The sequence below is a fragment of the Oratosquilla oratoria genome, chromosome 22, assembly GCF_046742065.1.
Source record: "Oratosquilla oratoria isolate Oo_2021 chromosome 22, ASM4674206v1, whole genome shotgun sequence".
NCBI classification, from domain to species: Eukaryota; Metazoa; Arthropoda; class Malacostraca; order Stomatopoda; family Squillidae; genus Oratosquilla; species Oratosquilla oratoria.
In genome coordinates, this window is record NC_134798.1 from 53,467,989 (window position 1) to 53,492,988 (window position 25,000).

A 25,000-nucleotide genomic window follows, 5' to 3' on the forward strand; every position below is an offset into this window, starting at 1 on the left:
TGATATACACAGATAGATTAGGTTAACTTACTAACTTCGTAACTTTCTTGGGTCTCGGGGATACTAACCCGGCAATGTGAAGCGAGCTACTAAGTATTTCAGCGGCTTTGACCCATCGTTTTTCGCTCATATTTCCGAAATAACCATTCACATCAGTATGATATATTAGCACAGCCTAATTCACACCCTGCCATAATTTTTGACGTTATAGTGCATTCACAAGTGTATTTAATTACGGCGTTTACTCTTGATATTAAGTGTGTCGTAGCCGACACCCGTGAAGTAAATCAAACAGGTGAAGTCTTGACAACATCACAAACTACCTCGTGTATCCCAAATTCACTTGTTCGATTTACTTCACGGGTGTCGGCTACGACACACTTAATATCAAGAGTAAACACCGTAATTAAATACACTCGTGAATGCACTATAACGTCAAAAATTAGCGCAGGGTGTGAATTAGGCTGTGCTAATATACCATGCTGATGTGAATGATTATTTCGGAAATATGAGCGAAAAGCGATGGGTCAAAGCCGCTGAAATACTTAGTAGGTTGGTAGGCCTGCGCTCTTGTGGCGTTAGGTTGGTAGGCCTGCGCTCTTGTGGCGTTAGGTTGGTGTAAGACTGGGGTCTGCGAATGCCCCTATTTTGGTATGGGAGCGACATTTAATCATTTTCATTCTTAGGCGTCAAATATTTTCTTTTATTTTTTACAAATTCTGCTGTGCTAACAAATTTGTTTTCTAATTTTCTAAAAATAGTTGGATTCCAAGTGCTGTATTTCTCTTTATCATACTTATTAGATTTTCTTTTAAACACATCACCAGATAAAAAACGCTGGAAACAGAATTTCAAACGGACATGCTGCAGGATCGTTGACGGATACTCTAGTGGTTTTGTTTTATCTTTCCTGCAGCGGTGGGTTTTTGGTCTAAGATTTATAAGCAAAATTTAATTTCCAACTAGCATAAAATAGAAAATCTCAATACAATAAGTATGGGTACAATTCTGAGGACGTCTTGGTTCTTAGTGTGCGCGTTCGGAGATGTCTCTGCGCTCAAATCTCCCTGGATCTTGGCTTCATCTCCGAATTACAATCGATCACTTCCCTGTGGTCCAGAGGAGCTTCTACAGGCAATTCCATCGACCGATTAAAATCGCCTGAAGACCAGTTGTAGAACAGGGAAAATTGTGACTGAAAATAGTTCTTACACGTGTTGGAAAATCACCCTGTTATGAAATCCAGACCAGCTGCTACGGTCACCGGATCTCGGCGGAACGTTATTGGTCATATACTTGATATTAAATTTTCTTTCCACATATTACGCGACCCCAGCTCATACACCCACATATATACATATACATACATACATATATATATATATATATATATATATATATATATATATATATAATATGCGTAAGTAACCACTAGGAAAAGTAAACTAACGAAGTAGAGCGCTTTCGTATAATTACATCTTCAGTGCAGATACAAAGAAGGAATTATAAAATGAAGAAACAAGGTACAGAATATATGACATAGTAAAGAGGGCATTCGGAGAGGTAATGGAAGAAGTACACGTGACGGCCGCTTGAACCGTCCTGGTAACCAACAAGTACGGGACAACTGCTCATGATTTATAATACGATTTAAATAATTTTGAAATTTCAAAATTATTTAAATTATGATATATATTATATTTATATATTATATTTATATTACGATTTAAATAATTTTGAAATTTCAAAATTATTTAAATTATAATATATATTATGAGCAGTTGTCCCATACTTGTTGGTTACCTGGACGGTTCAAACGTCCGTCACGTGTACTTCTTCCACTACCTCTCCGAATGCCTTCTTTACTGTCATATATTCTGTACCTTGTTTCTTCATTTCATAATTCCTTCTTTGTATCTGCACTGAAGATGTAATTACACGAAAGCGCTCTGCTTCGTTAGTTTACTTTTCCTAGTGGTTACTTATGCATTTGTGAACAAACGCTCCTAGTGTTTTTATTGCATATGTATATATATATATATATATATATATATATATATATATATATATATATATATATATATATATATATACGTATAGTAGAGTGAACATCACTTTAAACTCCTGTCACTCGTCTCTACCGTGTCACCTCGGCGTGGCAACATGTGGAAAAATCGACTAAGCGCTCACCTTTTCTTGTGTCGAACGTGTTTGCGGTTCAAAGTCTTGAGGCAACACAGATGAATCTGTCTTGAATGCCGTCGCAGCGGGATTTGGCGCCGGGGGGAGAAGGCAACCGGACTACCCCACAACCAAGGATATGACGTCATGGTGACGTCTTACTCCGAGCGATTCCGGTCGGGCGAGTAATCACGCCTTTTTCTTTGTATAGGCAAAATCTCTCTCTCTCTCTCTCTCTCTCTCTCTCTCTCTCTCTCACACACACACACACACACACACACACACACACACACACACACTCACACACACTACTCGGTGGCGCGGTTGATAGAGTACTGGATTGTCAGCACAGAGGTGCGTCAGTACCTGGTTCGAATCGTGCCCGGGGCTGAAATTATTTCGGCATCGCTGCGCTTCGGGCTGTTACTCCGACTCTCGTGGGCGGGGAGTTGGGAGCATTACCCATAGATCGGTCATACGAACTCTGAGTTCTCTTCCGGGAGGGAAATAATTGTCGATCACGAGTCCAACACGTGATCCAAAGACCAAAGACCAAGGTGAATACACACACACACACACACACACACACACACACACACACACACACAGTAAGAGACAGGACCCCATGAGTGTTGCTACTTTCATGTGTACTACAAATAGGTAAATAGTAGATAAAATGCATACACATACTTACGCACACACAACTCGTGGCGCAGCTGGCAGAGTTCCCGGCTGCCACTGCGGCGGTCCGGGTTCGATTCCCGCCCAGGGCTGAAATTGTTTCAGTATCGCTGCGCTGCGGGTTGTTACTCCAACTCTCATGAGCGGGGAGTTGGGTGTGTGTGTTCGTGTAAGGTCACAGTACCCATAGATCGGTCATAGACATGCTCTGAGCTTTGTTCCGGGAAGGAAATAGCTGTCGATCACGAGTCCAACACGTGATCCAAGACCATGGTGAATCATGGTGGTGAATTACATAGACGCACGGCTTAAGGATGTAGTGGTATTGTTCTAATCCGGTGGTCAGAGTTCGATTCCCGTCCAGGGCTGTAATTATTTCAGCACTGCTACACTTCGAGCCGGCACTCCAACTCTTATAACGATGGAGTTGGATGGTGCTTGGGGATGGTCAACTAAGCATTACCCGTAGATCATATAATAAGTGAGCTCGGAGCTCATACTTATTATCATATATCTCTATATTTTCTATTTATTTATTCATCAATTTGTTTATTCATTTATTCACTTACTTATTCATCTATTATTCCTTTTCGCATCCGACCTAATTATGGACCAAACGGTCCCCTGTCGGCATGCTCTTCCTTTATAACATTTTGTTATATATACATATATATATATATATATATATATATATATATATATATATGCATGTGTGTGTGTGTGTGTTAGAGAGAGAGAGAGAGAGAGAGAGAGAGAGAGAGAGAGAGAATCGTGTTTTCGTATGCCTGAACTATTAAATACACATTTGATCTAAAACCCGCAACTATAAAAAATGTGATATAAATATATATATATATATATATATATATATATATATATATATATATATATATATGCATGTGTGTGTGTGTGTGTAAGAGAGAAAAAATCGTGTTTTCGTATGCCTGAACTATTAAATACACATTTTATCTAAAACCCGCATCTTTAAACAATGGGTTATATATATATATATATATATATATATATATATATATTATATATATATAAAGTTGAAAATGGTAACCAAATAAAAACTCTGACGTCACAGGGACAATTGAATCTTGAAAACCTCAGATTGCATTATCCAGAGGCCGCAATTGCACACATGCAAAGGAATGGAGTGAGGTGGGAGTAGAGGACGAATGGGGGGAAACGAGAATAAGGAAAATCAGTATATGAATAGAGAAAATGAAGAAGAGGATGAATAAGTGAGAAAAAAAAATGGGGATGGTAAACAGGGAGTGGGATGAGAGGATGCGGAGGGAAAAGCTAATTTTAAGAAGAAGAAAAAATAAAGGACTAGAAAAGGATAGGAGGAAATGGGGAGACAGGTAAGGTGTAGAGTGAGGAAGGGTGGGAGGAAGACAGCAAGGATGAGGAGAGGGGGGAGGTGAGGATGGGGTCGGGGAACAATTGTGGGGAGAGAAAGCCCGTTTATGGAAGGGGACTAAGTACAGTCGAGGGGCACCGGTGAGGGCAGAGAAGAAACGAGCGATATTGAGAGAGGAAGAGGGGAAAGGAGAGAAGGGGACGGGGGGAAAGGAAAGGAGGGGAGAGGAGAGGAGGGGAAGGGGACGGGGGCGAAGGGAGAGGAGGGGAAGGGAGAGGAGGAAGGAGAAAGGGGAAGGGAGAGGAGGTGAAAGGAGAGGAGGGGGAAGGAGAAAGGGCAAGGGAAAGGAGGGGAAAGAAGAGGAGGGGAAAGGAGAGGGGGGAAAGGAGAGGGGGGAAGGGGAAAAGGGAAGGAGAGGGGTAGGGCAGGGAGGCAAAACAGGAAGGGGAAGGTGATGATGATGGTGATGAAAAAAGACGAAAAACGACTGAAGAAAAAAAAAAACAGAAAATGGAAAGACTCATAAGAACTTAAATGTCAAAAAAAAAAAAAAACACTCTTACGCTGAGCTTCTAAGTTGGAATGACGAGGGAAGAATATGATGAAAGTAAATTGGTTTTTAAAGAGGTCTAGAGAATCAGACACGTTGCCCTCAAAGACGTGTTCCCAAGGACCTGTTACTAAAAAAAAAAAAAAAAAAAAAACGAAGTATACAAGTAAATGCAATGCGAGATGTAGAGGTTCTAATTACTTTAGGTTACAACTCGGAAATGGAAATGGGCGAGATGGCTCTTGTGACGCCACAAAAGCTACAAATGGATGTGAAACCTTTCAGGGCTAAGACAAGACAAAAAAAATGAGTGAGTGAAGAACTCGAACAAGAGCGCCAGAATTCCATTCACACTCCACTGATGAGCGCGCGCACGGACACACACACACACACACACACACACACACACACACACACACACACGGCTCGGTGGCGGATTGGTAAAGCACTGGCCTCACAAGCCAGAGAACCGGGGTTCGATTCCCCGGTCGGGCGGAGATAAGTTGGGTTTGTCTCCTTTCACTTGTAGCCCCTGTTCACCTAGCAGCGAGTAGGTACGGGACGTTAGTCAAGGAGTTGTGACCTTGCTGTCCCGGTGTGTTGTGTGTGAGTGGTCTCAGACCTACCCAGAGATCGGCAAATAATGAGCTCTGAGCTCACTGCCGTAGGGTGGTGTCTGGCTGTCTCGACAGAGACTGCAGCAGATCCGAGGTGAATACACACAAACACACACACACACACACACACACACTGAGACCAGGCCATGTATGACCTATGGGCTCTCATCTGGAAGGGTAGTAGCTGTCAGTCCAGAGTTCCGCACGTGATTTAAGGCCGTAGTGAATCTCTCTCTCACTCTCACACTCACACACACACACACACACACACACACACACACACACACACACACACACACACACACACACACACACACACACACACACACACACACACACACACACAAACTCGTGACGCGGTTGGTAGAGTTCCCGGCTGCCACTACGGAGGTCCGGGTTCGAATCCCGCCCAGTGCTGAATCAATTTCAGTATCACTGCGCTGCGAGTCGTTACTCCAACTCTCATGGACGGGGAGTTGGGTGTGTGTGTGCGTGTAAGTTCACAGAAATTACCCACAGATCGATCATATGAGCTCTGATCTCTCTTTCGGCAGGGAAATAGCTGCCGATCACGAGTCTGATAACGTGATACAAGACCATGGTGAATTACACACACGCACACACACACACACACGCACGCACACACACACACACACACACACACACACACACACACACACACACACACACACACACACACACACACACACACGCGCGCGCGCGCAATGTGAGTGTGATTGCGTGTGTGGGTACAGTATTCGCAATATAATCAAACTGGGGGAAAAAATGAAGATTAAAACAAGGCTGCAGCTCATCTAGAAAATACACATTCAGCTGAAAACAGTAGACAGGATTGTTCGTTTCACACGATGGGACATGATGCAAATTGCATAATAACTTTCAAGGTAAAATGTTACCACCGTGTTAGTTCAGTGTTTACACCAGGGTACGCTCTACAGCGAAGCGAGAACGTCAATAAAGATTGAAGCGCTAGTGAAGTACAACTCATAGCACTAATACGTCTAGACTTTTCTCGGAAAAAAAAAATATATATATATATATATATAAATATATATATATATATATACACACATCAGTTGCTTGTCGAAGTAAAATACCCACAAAAGGATAACTCACAAAGGAATTATGAGAAATGTGAGCAAACGTCTTGCTGAGACAGTTAAACCGAGTTAGTAACTATGTCGAGGGAAAAGAGGGGAAACGACCAAAACAAACGTTTCCCAAACGTTGAAACGTCTAAGCTGTCCTTTTTCCGAACGTTTCTTCTGCCTTAAGAGATTGAGCAAACAAGATCTGAAATTCATAACCTGAAGGAGCATCGAGAAGGGGGTGGGGGTGGTGGGGTGGTGGAAGATAAGAAAAAAAAAAACATAAAAATGAAAAAAGTGGGTCTAAATCCGAGTTCTAAGCTCGGCTACGGAGTAGACTACAGAAACACAAAACGCCATAAGATGGGGAGGTAACTTACTTTCTTCCACCGTCTCGCGCTCTCGTTCTCTCTCTCTCTCTCTCTCTCTCCCTCTCTATCTCTGTCTGTCTGTCTTTCTCTCCCTCTCTCACTATCTGGCTGTCTGTCTTTCTTTCTAGCTCTCTCTCTCTCTCTCTCTCTTTTTCTCTCTCTCTCTCTCTCTCTCTCTTTCTCTCATCGACATTTGCTCTTCTCCTTCTCCCTCCTCTTCCCTTCTTTCTTTAATCACCAGACATCGCCTCATTGCATATAATCTACTCGTGGAAACTAAGACCTATACTCACAAAGATTCTTAGATATCAAGACATCCTAGATCGTGCGGTTGACGTTTTTCAAAAGATTAATCAAACCGGTACAACATCTTGAGCAAATATCCCTTGCAACCTAAAACACTTCACTGATTGTTATTCCCTTCGTTTTCACTTCAGAGACGAAACAATTAAAAAAAAAAAAAAAAAAATCCTACACTTCCTCGAGTCTTCCAGTGTATTCAGCAGCAAATCGAAACTCCGTTTTATGTCGGAATCCGACCTATACGATAGAATCGCTCGGAGTTTTTCACGACTAAATCGTACACAAATGTCCCACTGTACTGGGCAGTTAATGTCCTTTAAGCTCCTTCCGTATGGTGCTTCTGCCAAAACGTCTACCCCTCCTTCCCTCCCTCCATCTCTTCCTCACTCCTTCTCTTCTTCACTCTCTCCCTCCTTCCCTCCCTGCCTCCCTCCCTGTCTCCCTCCTTCTCTCCCTGGCTCTCTCCCTTCATCCCTCTTTCTCTCCCTCTTTCCCTCCTTCCAACTCTCTTCTATTTTTGTTTTTCTTTGACGCCTCCGATACTTTCCCGTCCCCTGACCTCTCGAATTAATCTCCGTTTTCTCTCCTCGATCCTCCTTCATCAGTTGTATTTCCTCTCCTTGCTACGCCGCCTTTTACGGCCTTCCTCCGCCCTTATCACATTCTCACCCTTTGCATATCTTTCCACATTATAAACTTCTTCGCTTTGCCGCTCTTCCTGACCCTCCTGTTCTTCCAACCTGACCTTCTTCGGTCTATCGTCAGACACTCTAGGCCTCTCCTCCCACCCCGGGACAGGCACCTCGTCCCATTCCTCCTTTTATCTCCCTTTCTGCATCTCTTTCGACTGTGGCCGGCAATCTCTCCCGGACGCAAATGGTCATTCTTCATCTTCCTTTCACTCTTCTCGTCACTCGGAATTTTCATTGGGATTCTTTCTTCGTTGTCTCGCGAACCTTCTCCCTCCCTCCCCTCCCCTCCTCCCCCTCTCGCTCCCTCCTTTCACATCGGTTCGAGTCCTCTGGTTCTCTCGATCCTGCACTCGCTCCTCTTCGTGTTGCCCTTGCAGACACTTCGTCCTACCAAAGGTTAGGTCTTCGAGGTGCTGCCACAAGTGGGACCTTCTTCCTCGGTCCTTTTCTGAAGCTTCACTCCTCAATCCCCGAATGATACTCTATATACAAAATAATAACTGGTTTTTACATATATACATATACTTCCTAAAACCTTTTCCTGTTAAGTTGTTTCATCTGGTCTGATGTATCTGTGTGTTCAGAAATGGTGTTCTTTATTTCTCCAGTCTTGTATTACGTTCTTCATTCACTTACTTTCATTTTTTCTTTCTTATACGTGGACGGGGACACATAGACACACGCACAAACGCAATCTACGTCTGTCTCTCTGTTTGTCCGTGCCTGTCTGTCTTTGCGTCTCTCTCTCTCTTCCCTTTCTCTGTCTCTCTCTTTGTTTCTGCCTCTCTCTTTTTTCTTTCCTTCTCTCTCCTCTTTCTCTCTTCCCCCACACACACACTGCCCATCGGCTTTCATTTTAATCTTTTTCTCCAGCGGACTATTTTTCTTTCCCTTTCCCGGCAGTGGCCGCCCTACATCCCTCCCGCCACCTAATTCACGATTTCCCCCCCCCCCTTTCGCTGCACATTTCCCCATTTTTCCTGGACATGCTTTGCCGCTTTGCGTCCATATTAGTTCACCCCTCGAAATGGCTTGCTGGCACCCTCCCCCACACACACACACCCCACACCCTTTCTCAACACTCTATTTTGTGATATTTTCTTCTTTCTCCTCCTCCTCCTTATCTTTGTCATTATCTTTCTCCTCCTCCTCCTCTTTCTCCTGTCCTTCCTCCTACTCCTTCTTTTTATCTTTCTCCTTCTTCACCTTCTCGTTCTATCCCTCCTCCTCTTCCTCCTCCTCCTCCTGTCCTTCCTCCTATTCCTTCTTCTTTTTTATCTTTCTCCTTCTCCTCCTCGTTCTATTCCTCCCCCTCCTCACCTTCCTCCTCCTCCTCTTCCTCCTCCTCCTCCTCGTCCTCCTCCCTAGGCGGCATTGTGTATGCGTGAATCTCGGCCGCGTGATTCGGGATGTGACATCAGCGGACCGAGGTTACGAGTAGAAGGTGGAAGGCGTTAGCAGCGGTTGATCAGCAGGTGTGACCTCCTGATTGGGTCATCTGCTGAGGCAAGGCTGCTGCCAGCAGAAGCAGGAGTTGTGTCCTTTAAGCAGGCAAAGCTTACAGAAAACGGATGCTGTTGTTCTTCTGTCCATTACTGTGTTGGTGGTGGTGGTGGTGGTGATGGTGGTGGTGGTGATGGTCGTCGCGGTGGTGGTGGTCATGGAGGTGGTGCTGGTGATAATGGTGGTGATGCTGGTGATATTGGTGTAAAGGGGACGGTAACTAATTTCATGGTCTTTGGAAATGCGTCAACTGGGATGATGGAGATATCGGTGGGGGCAGGGAAGCAAGAAAGCGAAGAGAAAGGAAGACCCAGAGGACGAGAAGGAAGACCAAGAGGACGAGAAGGAAGACCCCGAGGACGAGAAGGAAGACCCAGAGGATGAGAAGGAAGACCCAGAGGATGAGAAGGAAGACCCCGAGGACGAGAAGGAAGACCCAGAGGATGAGAAGGAAGACCCCGAGGATGAGAAGGAAGACCCCGAGGATGAGAAGGAAGACCCAGAGGACGAGAAGGAAGACACAGAGGACGAGAAGGAAGACCAAGAGGACGAGAAGGAAGACCCAGAGGACGAGAAGGAAGACCCAGAGGACGAGAAGGAAGACCCCGAGAACGAGAAGGAAGACCCAGAGGACGAGAAAGGAAGACCCAGAGGACGAGAAGGAAGACCCAGAGGACGAGAAGGAAGACCCAGAGGATGAGAAGGAAGACCCAGAGGATGAGAAGGAAGACCCAGAGGACGAGAAGGAAGACCCAGAGGATGAGAAGGAAGACCCCGAGGATGAGAAGGAAGACCCCGAGGATGAGAAGGAAGACCCAGAGGACGAGAAGGAAGACCCAGAGGACGAGAAGGAAGACCCCGAGAATGAGAAGTAAGACCCCGAGGATGAGAAGGAAGACCCAGAGGACGAGAAGGAAGACCCCAGAGGATGAGAAGGAAGACCCCGAGAATGAGAAGGAAGACCCAGAAGAGGATGAGAAGGAAGACACAGAGGACGAGAAAGGAAGACCCAGAGGACGAGAAGGAAGACCCCGAGAATGAGATGGAAGACCCAGAGGACGAGAAGGAAGATCCAGAGGAGGAGGAAGACACAGAGGAGGAGGAGGAGGCTGAAAGAAGAGGTACGAGGGTTCGGGAGGAGAAGTGAAGAAGTAAGAGAATGGAAGAGGGATAGAAGGAAATGTATGAAGTAAAGCATTGTGGAGATGAGGAGGAGAAGGAGGAGGAGAAAAGGAGGGGGAGGAGGGTTAGGGTGAAGAGGACGAAAGGGAGGAAGAGGACGAAGAGGAAGAAGAGGATAAAGAGAAGGAAGGTGAGGAGGAAGAGAAGGGAAAGTGTTAGGATGAGGAGGACGAAGAGGAGGAGGAGGAGAGGTAAAATGAGGTCCAGGATAAAGAGGAGGTCGTGGTGGTTGGGGAGGAAGAAGAGAAAGAGGAGGAGGAAGAGGAGGAGGAGGAGTGTGTAAATGAAAAGATGGGAAAGCGTGGGAAGAGGTGACAGAGGAGTTCAAGGGCAAAGTTTTGAAATGTAAAGCGTATTGGAAACAGAATGGAGGCAATATCGATGAGGAGGAGGAGAAGGAGGAAGTGGATGAGCAGGAGGAGGAGAAGAAGGAGGAGAAGGAGAAGGAGGTGTGTGGGAAGAGAGGGAGGAAGGGAGTGAGAGGAGGGAAGAAGAGCGCTTTGGGGTCGGGAAGAGGTGAGGCAAAAGAGAGGGGGTGAGCTGTCTTGTCGTCTTTGCTCGGGCAAAACAGATCGACCCAAGTTTACGAAAAATTTTCGAAGTGTTTGTTTAAAGGAGTTATTAGAGGAAATCGGTCTTATCAAAGGTGTCCTAGTGGCTTTAGCATCAAACGTGATATCTGCTATGACAGGTGTGGCTTGCTGCTGCTAAGGCAAATCGTGTCAATGATTAAAAAAAATGTGATTTTGTAGGCTGGCTCTAGTGACGATGGGACGGGTCGAGGTAGAAAACGTGTCTAGTAAACAGAAGCTTACGGTGGTATTCTTGAAAAAAAATTCTTTCCCTTCCAAGGGTTTATATAAGGAAAGATTTATATAAGAAAATATTTTTTAAGAATACCACTGTAAGATTCTTACGGTGGTATTCTTAAGAAAAAATCTTTCCCTTCCAAGGATTTATATATAAGATTTATATAAGGAAAGATTTATACAAGGAAATATTTTTTTTAAGAGTACCACCGTTAGTGTCTTGTCACTTTAAGGGTTTTGTTCATAAGGCGTCTGCGTGTGTTGTGCTTTAAATACGATCGTCGTGTGGATATGACTTTCATGTGATTAAGCCAGTGAATTGCACCTTAAAAAACAAGAGTTCAAGAAGTTTTCCAGCAGACGTGAATCTCTGTCCCGCTGAAGAAAGTAAGTCTGAAGTCACGTGACCTAGCAAGACTTCTAAATCGACGACATCACAATCATCATTACCATCGCCATTTTCTCCTCATCTTCTTCTCTATCATCAAATTCTTCCTGGTCATCATTTTTATGATTTTTCTTCCTTCTCGTTTTCCTCCTAATTACAATATTTCTCCTCTCCTCCCCTCCTCCTTTCCTCTTCCTCTTCCTCCTCCTCCGGAGTGGAAACGTGATAAAGGAATGTGGGTATTCATCGTAAGATGTCATCACCGGAGTTATTACCAAAATCATTAATAATAATCTTTTTCTAACAATATTCTCAAAATCATTAATTCTGAAATATTTGATGCACATTTTAATAATGAATAATCTTCAAGGCAATTATATTTTGTCAAAGGTATCATTACTATATCTTTCTTACGTTATTGGCTTATTATCATTTAATTGATGATATGGTTAATCTCTGATATATTTTATTATAATCATCGTAATTAGATAATGTTTTAATAAAAAAATATTTTTTCCTTACTGGGCTATTTGTTATATTTACCTAAACTTTGGAAGTGATTCTTGTCGTCACGACTTCAGTGAAAGTGATGAGGGAAACAGATGATGGAAGACGTATTCCTGAAACCAACTCCCACAGGACCTACCACATACCACCGCCTACCATCTACCACTTACCACAACCACCATCATCACAACCACCACCACCATCACTATCACCACCATCAAAACTCACCACCAAATACAAAATAAGAAATTAATTCAACAGCAATAACCATCATCATCACGTCCAACGCAAGTCACCTTAAGCGGCCCATACACGATCAATTATATTGCGCAATTTCATTGTCAATTCAGAGTATTGACAATGAAATTGCGCAATATAATTGATCGCGTACGGGCCGCTTGTGTCTTCAACATTAGAGAAATAAAATCTTTGGGGGGCAAACGCACGGTTATGGCATCTGGGCATTTGTTTTTGTAATCACAGGGGCGATTGGCTCGTTTTCCCTCGTTAGTAGATATTTTGTCCTTGTAAACAGAACGAAGGTAAAACTAACCAACGTTATGGCAGACCCTGTATGGAAACCCTCTATGGGCGTCAAGTATGCCGTATCAGTTCATGATTGCCTTCAAGAAATTTTGAGTCCAAAATTCTTTTCCAGTGTAAAATGAATCCTTCCAGCTTTTATTTCCCTGAGTTTACTCTCTGGCCTTTGTGACGCCCTGTAGTCTGCCGGGCGGCCTGCCAGCCAGCCAGCCTGCCAGCCAGCCTGCCAGCCTGTCTGTTCTTTCAGTGCAACACCTTCTGTCATCTTACAGTCTTCAGGCACCTACCAGCTTCCTCGCCATCTTTCCTCCGGTTCCTTCTCTTCTCTTACTCTCTATTCTTCTTCTCTTCATTTTCCCTCCTCTTAATCCTCTCTCTATATATCCTTCACTCTTTCTCCTCCTACTCCTCTTTCTCTCCTTCCTCACCTTGTTTCTTCTGTCCTCTTCCTCCTCCTCTCTCTCCTCCTCCTCCTCCTCCCTTATCCTCTTTTTTCCCCTCGCCCTTTTTCCTCCTTCACTTCCCTTCTCTTCCTCCATTTTCGACCTCCTCTCTTCCTCCATTCTCGTACTCCTCCCGCCCCTCTATCTCCTCTTCCCCTTCCTGCTCTCTCCTCTCCTCTTCTTCCTCTCCTGTCCCCTTTTTCCGTCCCTCCCCCTCCTCTCCCTCCAATGCCCACCGCCTCTTACCCCTCCTCCCACTCCATCCCTCCTTCCCCTCCACCACCTCCCTTCTCTGTCCACCCCCTCCGTACCCTCCTCCCACTCCACTTCTCCCCATCCACCCCTCCTTTACCTCCACCCCTCCTCCCTTCCCACTCCATTCCCTCCTCCCCATCACCACTCCATCCCCTCCTCCCCATCCCCATTCCTCCCCGTTCCACTCCATTCACTCCTCCCCTCCTCCCCACCCCTCCTCCCCTCTCCCCCTCCTCCCCTCCTTACTCCCCCTCCTCCCCTCCCCCCTCCCCACTCCACCCCCCCTCCACTTTTTACCTCCTCCCTTCACTCCTCCTGCAATTACCGACGTCTCTCCTCGATGAGGGGTTGGCTGCTCTCGACTGCTGTTAATAAGATTAATTCCGTGATCTACCGTGGACGAATGGCGGAGGGCAAAGTTACCGATGGCAGCGGTATATCGCCAAGCCCCGCCCCGTCTCGCCCCGCCTCGGTCGAAAGACGAAAAGGGTGAAGCGATTCATCAAAAGCTGCAAAACTAATTATGTTAAAAGAAAACTTTACCTTCAGGGCTCTGATTACGCACATCTAATGAGGAGCGACACAGGGGGAGGGGAGAGGTGAGAAGAGAAAGTGGAGGGACGGAGGGAAGAGGGGGAGGAAGATGGAGGAGAGAATGGAGCCAAGTGCATGAATACAGACGTGTTCTTTCGGAGTCTTTGATTAAACCTCATCGCCGCCGATGGGGGTTAAAAAAAAAGAAGAAAAAAAAGTGTAAGTAATGGTTTGATTACTTCAGGATTTTCAGTCGCGCAAACTTATCGTTTGTCGTTATCATCGTTATCAATTATTATTATTATTATTCATTCAAGTGCAACAGGTAGAGCAGGTAAAGTGTAAGCGCTATAGGCTGCTCGTAAACGGAGGGTGAAGCGTATCAGCGAAGAAAATACAGAAGAAATAGTATGAGACTGTAATGAGACAGTGAGACCATGAAAAAAGAAATTCTCGGAGAAATTAAGAAAAAAGTTCAAATACATCATAATAGTGATCAAATTATAAGAAAATTTAATCTAAAAAAATATCCGTAAGAACTAATAAGAACAGAGAAAAAATGATGAACGCTTGTAACAATTTTGAACAATAATAAGAACATAATGATGAAGGAGACTCCAAGAGACCATGAGGCCTACACTAGGCAGTTCCATGTCCATTACCACCTGTCATCCCCATTCATAAAGTTGTCTTGTGAACAAACAGAATCAACAAGTCAAAGATCTTGTTGAGCGTCTAGCCAGACATCTAACTTGTCTGAAACTAGATGTTAAATGAAACTTTCAAGATTTTGTTTAATTCGGATGTGAACTTGTGCAAACTTCATGGTACGCAAATATTCACATGTACGAAATTCCACAGGTGACATTATCGAGTGATCATATCCATCTTCTCTATTTTCTCGTGTGTAAAGATACATGGAACTCAACAGTGAACATTTTTGCATATGGAAAACAGTAAGATGGTTACATGAATTTTGGAACTGAAAGTACAACGTATATTATAAGGAGTGGAGTGGAGTGGGGCTTGACAATTATTCATCAACGAAGGAGTGACTGGAAAGAGAGAAGGAGAAGGATGAAGTAAATGACGGCAAAGGTAGAACGCAAAAAAGAAGAAAAAAAAGTTATGGCGTGCCAAAAAGGAGAGGTGGAAGAGGGTAACATGTATCGGGATGGTAAAAGGTGGAGCCGCGGGTGGGGTGGTGACGGGGGTGGGGGTGGAAGGTGACTGAGACGAAGCGTTGCCGAGGTTAAAACTCGGGCAGGGGTGGTAGGACCGCGGAAGAAACGAGAAGGGAAAGGAAGAGGGATAACATGAGGAGGAGGTACAAGGTTAGCATAATGGTTAACAAGATGAGAAGGGGCTAAGGGGAGAGTAGTGCATATACAGAGTGAAGATAGGAAACAAGAATGATAGGCAGATATACAGACAGACAGAAATAGTGATAAAACGAATAAAGCAAATAGTACAAATAATAATAGGAGCATAAGGAGGAAGGCCAGGGGTACGGTTGAAAAAAATAAATTAGAAAAGGTAAACTATAAAAGCCAAATTTTTAGTATTACTAGTAGATGGGAGACAAGTCAGGATGGAGTTCAGCCAATTAAGCTATACAATAACGATGTGAGATTACATGTGAGAGGCTGGAATTGGCGAAACTGGTGGACGAGGTATGGTAGCTAAGGAGACAGTGATCTGTGGAGAAGAGGTGTGGGTGTGGGCGTGGAAGCTGGGTGTTGGTAGGAGGGCCAGGGGGGTGGGTGGGTGGGAGAGGGGTGGTCGAGAAGTTGAGGAAACTATGAAAAGCCAAATAGACGTTCTTCAGGCGGGAGGTGAAGCCTGGAGGGCAAATTGGTTTTTACCTAACTCTGCCTTTTCATCCGACCGCCTGGCCGTGGCACCAGAGAAAGGGGGGAGGGGGGGGAAGCGACCACCGAATGGACTGTGAAGGGGGGACGTCCCTGAGGAGGACAAGGAAGGGAGAGCCGTCAGCCTTTGGGGAAGAGGTATAATGGGGAAAAGGGAGTAACGTCCAAACCGCGAGGGGAGGCAGTGAAAGTCGAAGAGGGTGGTAGGGTGTAATAAACAAACACAAACACACACACACACACACACACACACACACACACACACACACACACACACACACACACACACACACACACACACACACACGCACACTCACACACACACGCGCGTGTGCTATCACCAGGTGTCTATTAAGTTACCCGGGTCCCGTACCAAATCAGGTGACCAACTCGAAAACTTTTCTCCTTTTGCTCTCGGGGTAACAGCATTGAGGGTGTTGGCGATGGGATTACTGCCTTTTACGTAAGTGTCCATAAAAAAGGGGAGGGGCGTGGCCATAGGTGCCACACAAGAGAGAAGGTGCCTTCCTAGTGCCATAACACAAAGTCGCCTAACTGGATTTCAAACTCAGTGAAGGCCTTTCGGATGAATGCTGAGGCTTTGGACACAAGTGATTCCGTACGAGCACTTCTGGTAAATGTTAGTGCTTAGAGCAGCGTTTCTCAGCCAGGGTTCCCCGGAACCCTAAGGTTCCGTAAAAGGTCCCTAAGGGTTCCGCGAGAACAAGTGAGATAATCTAATGCACTTTTGATTTTTTATTTAATTTCATATACGTTATATAATTAAACACGGACATATTCTTGGTTATTCTAATAGTGTAATATAGGCATCATCCTATGTAACCTATTATTGCGATGAAAATAAAATGAGAAAGATGCGGTATATGCGGTTTTTTTTTTTTTTTTTTTTTTTTTTTCTTTGCGCAGGAGTTCCGTAAGACATGCAATTTATTTTAAAGGTTACGCAAGGGTAAAAAGGTTGAGAAACGCTGGCTTAGAGGGCTATACCTCAACTTCCTCCCTTCACTCCTTCAAGTGACAGTTCGTTGGTGAATTATATGTATTGCAACGCCACTTAGACAACCGAAAACGCCACTACGCGAGATTACAGAAGAGGAAGAACGATTCTCAACATCTGTTTGAACTCTCTCCAGGCTTGGGGCGGTATTGTCATTCGAGTTTTTTATAAAAACACTCCTACGATTTGTGTTTAACACTTCTCTGCTCTCTCGTCACTTTTCCCTTGGTTTGTTCCATTGGGTCATCACTGTTACTCCCGTCACAGCAACGTCACGAGGTGATGATACTTATCTTCACGTCACGCCGTTGATGTCGCGCCTAGAGCATCTTCACCGTGTGTTACATCTTCTTAGGGTCAGTAACGTGACGTGTCAAATATGGCTGTCTCTTGAGAACGAAAATACCGGTGACCTAGGTTTTACCTTAAGGTATATAGGACTAAAAATTCTCCATTTGTAGATTAGATGTATAAATTTAATTTTCTGATGATGTAATATCTTGTGACTTCTTTTCTTACATGATAGATATTACCCATAATGCTATCACCTATAGGAATTTTCTTTAAACGATTTTTGAGCGGTTAAATGATGTTTGGGTACCTTTCACACATGAAGGAGAATGAATGTTGGAGTCACATTTCTAACGACAAGGTGCGGCCCGTTCAGTTTATTTTTCTTTCTTCTTAAACAAAATTGACGCTGACCTGCAAAATTCTCCCCCAGTTTAATTCCATCAAGTTTCACTGCCCCCTCCGCAAAAGTTGTTAAAAACAGGATAATGCCTAGAGAAAGAAAGGCGGAGGAATAAAAACTGAGATACACAAATAAAGAAGAGGCAAACAGGAATACCGAGGAGAAGGATTTAGACATTCCAGAAGAAAACATATGAGCAAAAGTTTTTAGAAATGGGGGGGGGGAAGTATTTGGACAGGTGTGTCGGGGGAGGAAGGTAAAAAAGAATAGAACAGATTTGGAAAACAGAAGTACAGTACTACTTCCCATGAACGGACGTTGATTAGCTCTGTGTTTGCGGGGTTTTTGGCGCTGTTGTTTAGTGCGTACAATCATTATGCCACCCAAAAATTACTCCAAATCAACGGATCATTCTCATCAACGGACACCGTTACCCCCCCTTTTAGTCCGTTAATGAGAGGTAGTCTGTAATGCCTTCTGAGTGAGCGAAGAAGTATAATGTTTCTATTCTGTATGTGGTCCTGTGATCCAACACCGGCCTATCCCCATCATTGAACCTTCAATATTCAATATTCAAAGACCAACTCCTGTTCCCTAACTTGATGTAAAACTCACTGGGACCCAAATGAGTGACCAACAAATTTTAAGCTGAATATCGAAACGGTAACGAAAATATGAATGCCAGAAATACTTTTTTATGTTACAGCATCATGCTCCTGCACTACAGATCTGTACCCATGCTCCCTGGTCATTTCACTCCAACGCTCCATTATGAAGGCATCCTAAAAGGAACGGGGAAAGGGAGGGGGAGGGGCAGGAGGGTGTGCCTATTGAATAGTGGACGTTGAGGGTGGCCTACTGATCCGCATGTGTGTGTCAGGCTAAAGGCTCTAAAAGCCCCTACCGCGCTGCCAAGAGTTTCCAGTCTCGCACGGTGCTGTTTAAAGAGGCCGGCCTTCTTAGACGGCCGGCCTTCTTAGGCGACCAGCCTTCTCAGGACGCCCCGGCCTTACAGACCGCGGGTAGAGCCTTTCCTCACCTTTCCTCGCTAACCTATGCCCTTTATTGCTAGCTGCTGCCCTTTGTCGGGGAGGGAACATAACCAGAACTTAGTGGTTGCCGCGAAAAGTATAGAGAGCACTTGAGGGAACCAAGAATGAAATCTTTTGAGGTGATGTTTGGAGAGGCGCTGTTTGCGGTTTTAAAAAAATGCGAACAATAGGAAGTCTGGAGGATGGGGAGAATGGCGCCAAATTGCGGCCTGCAGTCGTCGCCAGGAAATGAGGGGGAATGATGGGTAATTTGGAAATAAAAAAAGTTGTTTCCTCTGGAATACAAGGAAGTGGGGGCGGAAAGGATTCAGAACCGAGTTGGGAAATTGAAAAGATCTTATACGCTTGGTCCGGCGTGTTCGGAATGTAAGAAGATTCGATCGCCAAATCTGCTTTCTTTATATTTTTATTTCTCTCACACATACACATACACACGCACACACACACACACACACACACACACACACACACACACACACACACACACACACACACACACACACACACACACACGATATATCTCTGCTTCTATCCCTATCTCTTTCTCTTCGTATAATTCACTATATTTTTGGATCACGTGTGTGCGTGCGTACGTGTGTGTATGTGTGTGCATGTGATTTACAACGGTCTTTGCTCACATATTGTATTCATGATCAACAGCTATTCCTCTCCCAGGTGATAGCTCAGAACTCGTATATAGCCCAATATATAGGTAAAGCTGTGAACTTAGGCATACTCTCACTCACACACACACACACACACACACACACACACACACACACACACACACACACACACACACACACACACACACACACACACACACACACACACACACACACACACACACACACACACACACACACACACACACACACACACACACATCCAATTTCTTTCCCACCGGAGAAGGAGTGCCGGCTCGCAGTGCAGCAATACTGAATTTTCCAGTTCTGGTCGAAACTTGAACTTTGACAGTTGAATCAGCTGTCGAACATTGTGTATGTACGTTTGTGTGTGTGTGTATGTGTATGTAGGCTTGCGAGGGCGTGTGAACTTGCGTGCATACATGCGCGCGCATGTGTATTTGTCTGTTTAGAACGCTGACATAAAAGGAGAACGAAAAATCCAAAGGAGGAGAGGAAAGGCGTCGAGAACGATTCGATTGAGTTATGGATTCAACGAGTAAAAGAACGAGTGAACAACTAAATGAACGACAGGGAGAGGGAAGGCAGGGAGTGGGAGGGGGGGAGGGGAGGGGAGGGGAGGGGAGGGGAGGGGAAGTGAGGGGAAGGTAATGCCCTGCGGGGGTACAGAGGGAGCTTTAAGTTTTGCCCACCTTTCATGAGGAACATGGGGTGGAGAGGGGAGGACGAGTGCAGAGTCCGTTTTGTTTTTGAATACAAGACTAAGGGAGGACTTGTATAATCCTTAAGAGAGGGAAGACAATAGATAGAGTGGCCATGGAGACTCAAGTTTCTGAAATAAATTTCTGGAAGACAACCCTTGAAGTTAATACAACGCGGATGGTTTTTCTTCGGAGGAATAAAATCGCAAAATCACCTGGCGGCAGCTAGAATGTATTTACAAAAGGTTAAACTCCCACGATCCTCCCGGTCCATGAAGCAGTGACCACCTCCTTCCACTCTCCGAGCCCCTCCTCAGTTCGCAGACCTTGACTTCAGGCAATGTGCTGAACTCCGCCCACTGAAACTCGGCCTTTTAAGTCGGGAGTCCAGTTTTCGAACTGCTCTGCACACTTTTCAGAACGCACAAGTTTTCGAGAAAAAAAAAAAGTCAAAATTTTTCTTCTTCTTCGGTCCGACAGCCGTCCTTTAATAGAAAAAAAATCTCTTGATGCTAACCGCAAGTTTTTGTTCCATATTTTGGATCGTTTGATGGGAGATGTCTGTTGCTGGATAAATAGTCTGTGCAAAGTAGACCACTTGGAAAAAAGAAACTAACGAAGCAGAGCGCTTTCGTATATTACATCTAGTACAAAAAGTAAACACACACACACTGGATGTAATATACGAAAGCGCTCTGCTTCGTTAGTTTCTTTTTTCAAAGTGGTCTACTTTGCATAAGTGAACACACGTACCCGTGTTCTTATTAGCATATAGTCAGTATTTGTGATCTTTGGAGGCTCGAGATCCACAAAGCCGGACAAACCGAAAAGAATGATAAAAGTAAACAAATAAACCAGATATATGTACATAACATGTAACATAGAACAGAAATAGATTTTGGTTTACTACAATCACGTCCACAATGTAGACTATGGTACTGCAAGGGTCATAGGTTTCTTCGGCTTTATGGTAATTTAATTCTCTGTCTACATCGTCCACAGCACATGAAAAAAAGATAAATAAATAAATAGATAAATAAATAAATAAAAATAAATAAATAAGAATAAAAAAAAAAAAAGATAATGATAATAAATAAATCAATCAATCAAGAACACATCAACCATTCCATTATCCCTTGACACGATATCGCTCCATTGCAACCCTATCGTGACGATCGCAAAATAATCTAATCCAATCAAGTAGCCGTGTATCTGCCTGGGAAGTGGTCGCGACCGGTAGGGGCCTTGTTCAGCCTGGTGTCCGTCGTTCAAATGAATAAATAGTTGAACACAGCGCGACGAGAGGAGTGTTAAACGGGGTAAGGCAAAACGAGTGAATTTATTAAAGATACATCGTAAAGTGTAAGCCCTAACAAGCACCGGGATTTATATCATCACCATCGTCACTCTTACTCCTCCTCCTCTTCCTCTTCCTACTCCTCCTCTTTCTCCTCCTCCACCTCCTCTTCATCCAACTCCTCTTCCTCCACCTCTTCCTCCTCCTCCTCCTCCTCTTCCTCCCCTTCTCCTCTTCCTCCTTCTTCTTCTCATCTTCCTCCACCTCTTCAGACTCCTCCTCCTCTTCCTCCTCCGTCATTGTCCCGGATCTGAAAATCTGAACACTCACTCTCCGTGTATTTGCAAGTAGTTCACATGTAACTGCCCCCTTGGAGATCTGTTAATCATTAAAGCATAAACGACATGATCCTGTTTGGGTTCTGGAGGGGATCCTCCTCCCCCCCCCATAGTCATTAACAATTCCCCATTAATCTATCAGCATCAATACGGTTACCCTACGGAATAGACAGTGTCGTATCAAACTTGAAAATATTCTATTCAGCTTTGAGACGATCCACGGACTGAAAGTCGTTTGGATCGAGACCCTACCTGTTTGTGCCTGGGGTCTTTATGAAGAAAGCTGTTGAATTGTGGTAGTTACATCTGGTGACACCAAATTCAAAGGGGGTGGGGTGGGGTGGTTATTGATCCTGAATGACAAAGTCATTTGGAGCACAATTTAGGTCTTCGCTGTCGTACTTATCTTCATCATTCTCGTGAATAGAAAAGTCCTCTGGTCTTGCGTTAACAACTCATGAATCTTTAATTTCCTACTTGCGTTCGATACGATCGTTTTATTCAGCCAGGAGAAGCTCCTAGAATCCTCCCCCCCCCTTCGCCACCTCACCTACTCGATCGTATACATACATACATACATACATACCAAGGCTTTTTCCCCCTTACAAGGGGGGTAGCCAAACAGAAAAAGGCATAAAATCATTCCCACCCATTCCATCACTGAATAGACTCCACACCCCTCCACCCTCCCTCTTATCTTAGCACCTCCTGAATGACGGGTCATCCCTGCACCTTGTCCACTGCTCTGGGTCAGAAGCAGTGTCGCAAGACACAGCACCTACTCGATCGTACTTATAATATTATGTTCTTGGTAAGATCAGAATATTCTAGCAAGCTGATGGGTAATGAGAGAGAGAGAGAGAGAGAGAGAGAGAGAGAGAGAGAGAGAGAGAGAGAGAGAGAGAGAGAGAGAGAGAGAGAGAGAGAGAGAGAGAGAGGAGGAAGATGAAGGAGTTTCAATCTGACGCTAATTAAAATACAAGCTCCATATTTAGTCATTAGGTGAACAAGGTTAAGTCTAACAAATCTAGTTAGCCTGGACGAAAATAAACACTTCTATTGTCGTAGTAGGCTGTCTAGGTGTTACTGTATCTCGCACCAGACGATTGTCCGCCATATTCTTGTTTGTCGTGCCCAGTGTCTATATATTAATGTTGTATCTCCGTGCAGGCTAGATGACGTCATCCGACCCGTGTGCGTGACACCACACAGCTGATTGCGTCACGTGGAGGCCGCATGAGTCATGCTCACCTTCAGGTGATCACTGGGACAATAAGACCGTAAAAGACCATAAGGCCTACACTAGGTAGTTCCATGACCATTACCACCAATCATCCTCATAGTTGTCTAACCTTCTCTTAAAGCAACCGGTAGTTTCAGCGCTCACTACCTGGTTACTAAGTCTATTCCAGTCGTTAATCATTCTATTGGAAGATCAATTCCTGCCTGTTATTTTATTAAATCTATATATCACGTGATGCTGTTTTTTTTCGGGTACATGTGACGAGTTTTGCAACCATTACGGATAACTGGTAAGTTTTCGGTTAATTGGAAGGTGAATTCCAAAGGATTTCATACTTCGTGCTTCAGGATTACAGGTATTGAGACAAATATATATGTATACAGTATATATATATATATATATATATATATATATATATAGATATATATATATATATATATTCGTCTTTTCGTTTCCTATATTAACGAAGTTGTCCCAATCAGTAAAAAGAACAATTGTTAAATTTTATCAAATTAGTATCTGAAAATGAGGAAGTGAAGCAGATTTGAGCAGAAATAGAACCTTAAATTCTATCATTTAGTTTTTTTTGTATCTGTATACAAATAAACTTAATTAAACACACTCATTAACAATCTTAATATCTTCTTGAAAGAAAGGAAGGTTCAATGTATATACATATTTGTATGTACTGTATGTGTGTATGTATGTATGTATGCGTGTATGTATGTATGTGTGTATGTATGCGTGTATGTATGTATGTATGTATAGACGTGTGTATGTATGTATGCATATATGTATGTGTGTATGTTTGCATGTGTGTATGTATGTATGTATGCATGTATGTATGTATGTATGTATGTATGTATGTATGTACGTATGTTGGGGGACCACGTTAGCAGGACGACTGCATCAGCTCTCGTGACGTCAATGCGCACCAGCAGACCAATCCGAACCACCTCCATCCTGACGACCTTTTCCGTCCAGACGCACCGGCTGTCCAACAACAAAATCTATAAATTGCGAATTCGGTATTTCAAGGAATCAGGGCGACCCTCTTCACACTTCGAACTCCGTCGTTCTCGTTCTTCGCCGAGCGAGGTGGTGAGTGTCGGAGCCGAGACTGTTCAAGTCCCACTCAGTCGTCGACGGGCGATGGAGGGTTGTATTACGATAAGGGTAACCCTCCTTCAGGTGCAGAGACCCCCCGAGTTTAAGGAGTAATCGATGCCGGGATAAGGAGCGATATTGATTGCAAGCGGCTTCCAAGTTTGCTTGCTTGATTGCGCGTCATCATGGTTGTCTGTGTTGGCGTGGGTCTGGCCTGACATGCAGGCTGCTCATCGGATATCTAGCTGACAATTACACTAAGTATTTAGTTCATTTCGTAAACTTCCCTTCTAGTTACGCATATACCAGTAAGGCTGATAAACTGCCGAGAGAATATGGTATCCATATAGATAAGCATAAACAAGTTCTAATAGAAGATAGAAATTGAATTAGGATTAGACATATGGAAGACGTAGATGAAAAACAAAACAAAACCGAAAACGTTAATTTAAAAAAATGACTCGTAGTTGAAAGAAAAACTCATGTTTAATCTAACCCATAAGTTAGCACAATTTAATTTTTTCTATTTCTCCTTTTAAGTGTTGGATTCTAAGCAGAAACTGTATAAAAGGAGTTAAAAACTACTGAGGGATTAAGTGACAACACGAGCTTGGAAAAGATAAGTGAACTTAGATACAAAGGACACGTGAAAAAAGAAAAAAGATGAACAACTTTTTTAAAGGTTGAAGGAACATGACAAACTGGAATTGGCGAATAATGTTGGTATACTTTGTACTCGGGTGACTCGTTGGAACTTTGTACTCGGGTTACTCGTTGGGACTTTGTACTCGGTTGACTCGTTGGTATACTTTGTACTCGGGTGACTCGTTGGGACTTTGTACTCGGATAACTAGTTATGACTTTGTACTCGGATAACTAGTTATGACTTTGTACTCGGGTTACTCGTTGGGACTTTGTACTCGGCTGACTCGTTGGTATACTTTGTACTCGGCTGACTCGTTGGTATACTTTGTACTCGGGTGACTCGTTGGGAC

At 44.0% G+C, this 25,000-nt stretch overlaps 2 protein-coding genes across 2 annotated transcripts in view; both read right to left on the reverse strand.

Annotated features, from left to right (window-relative positions):
- Nucleotides 1–2,378, reverse strand: part of LOC143037599 (uncharacterized) — a 6,868-nt gene extending 4,490 nt beyond the window's left edge. Inside the window, exon 1 of the mRNA XM_076206069.1 lies at nucleotides 2,191–2,378. The gene's annotated coding sequence lies outside the window, so the exon portion shown is untranslated. The remainder of the gene's footprint in view (nucleotides 1–2,190) is intronic.
- Nucleotides 1–25,000, reverse strand: part of LOC143037389 (uncharacterized) — a 249,016-nt gene that overhangs the window by 80,861 nt on the left and 143,155 nt on the right. The window lies entirely within an intron of this gene.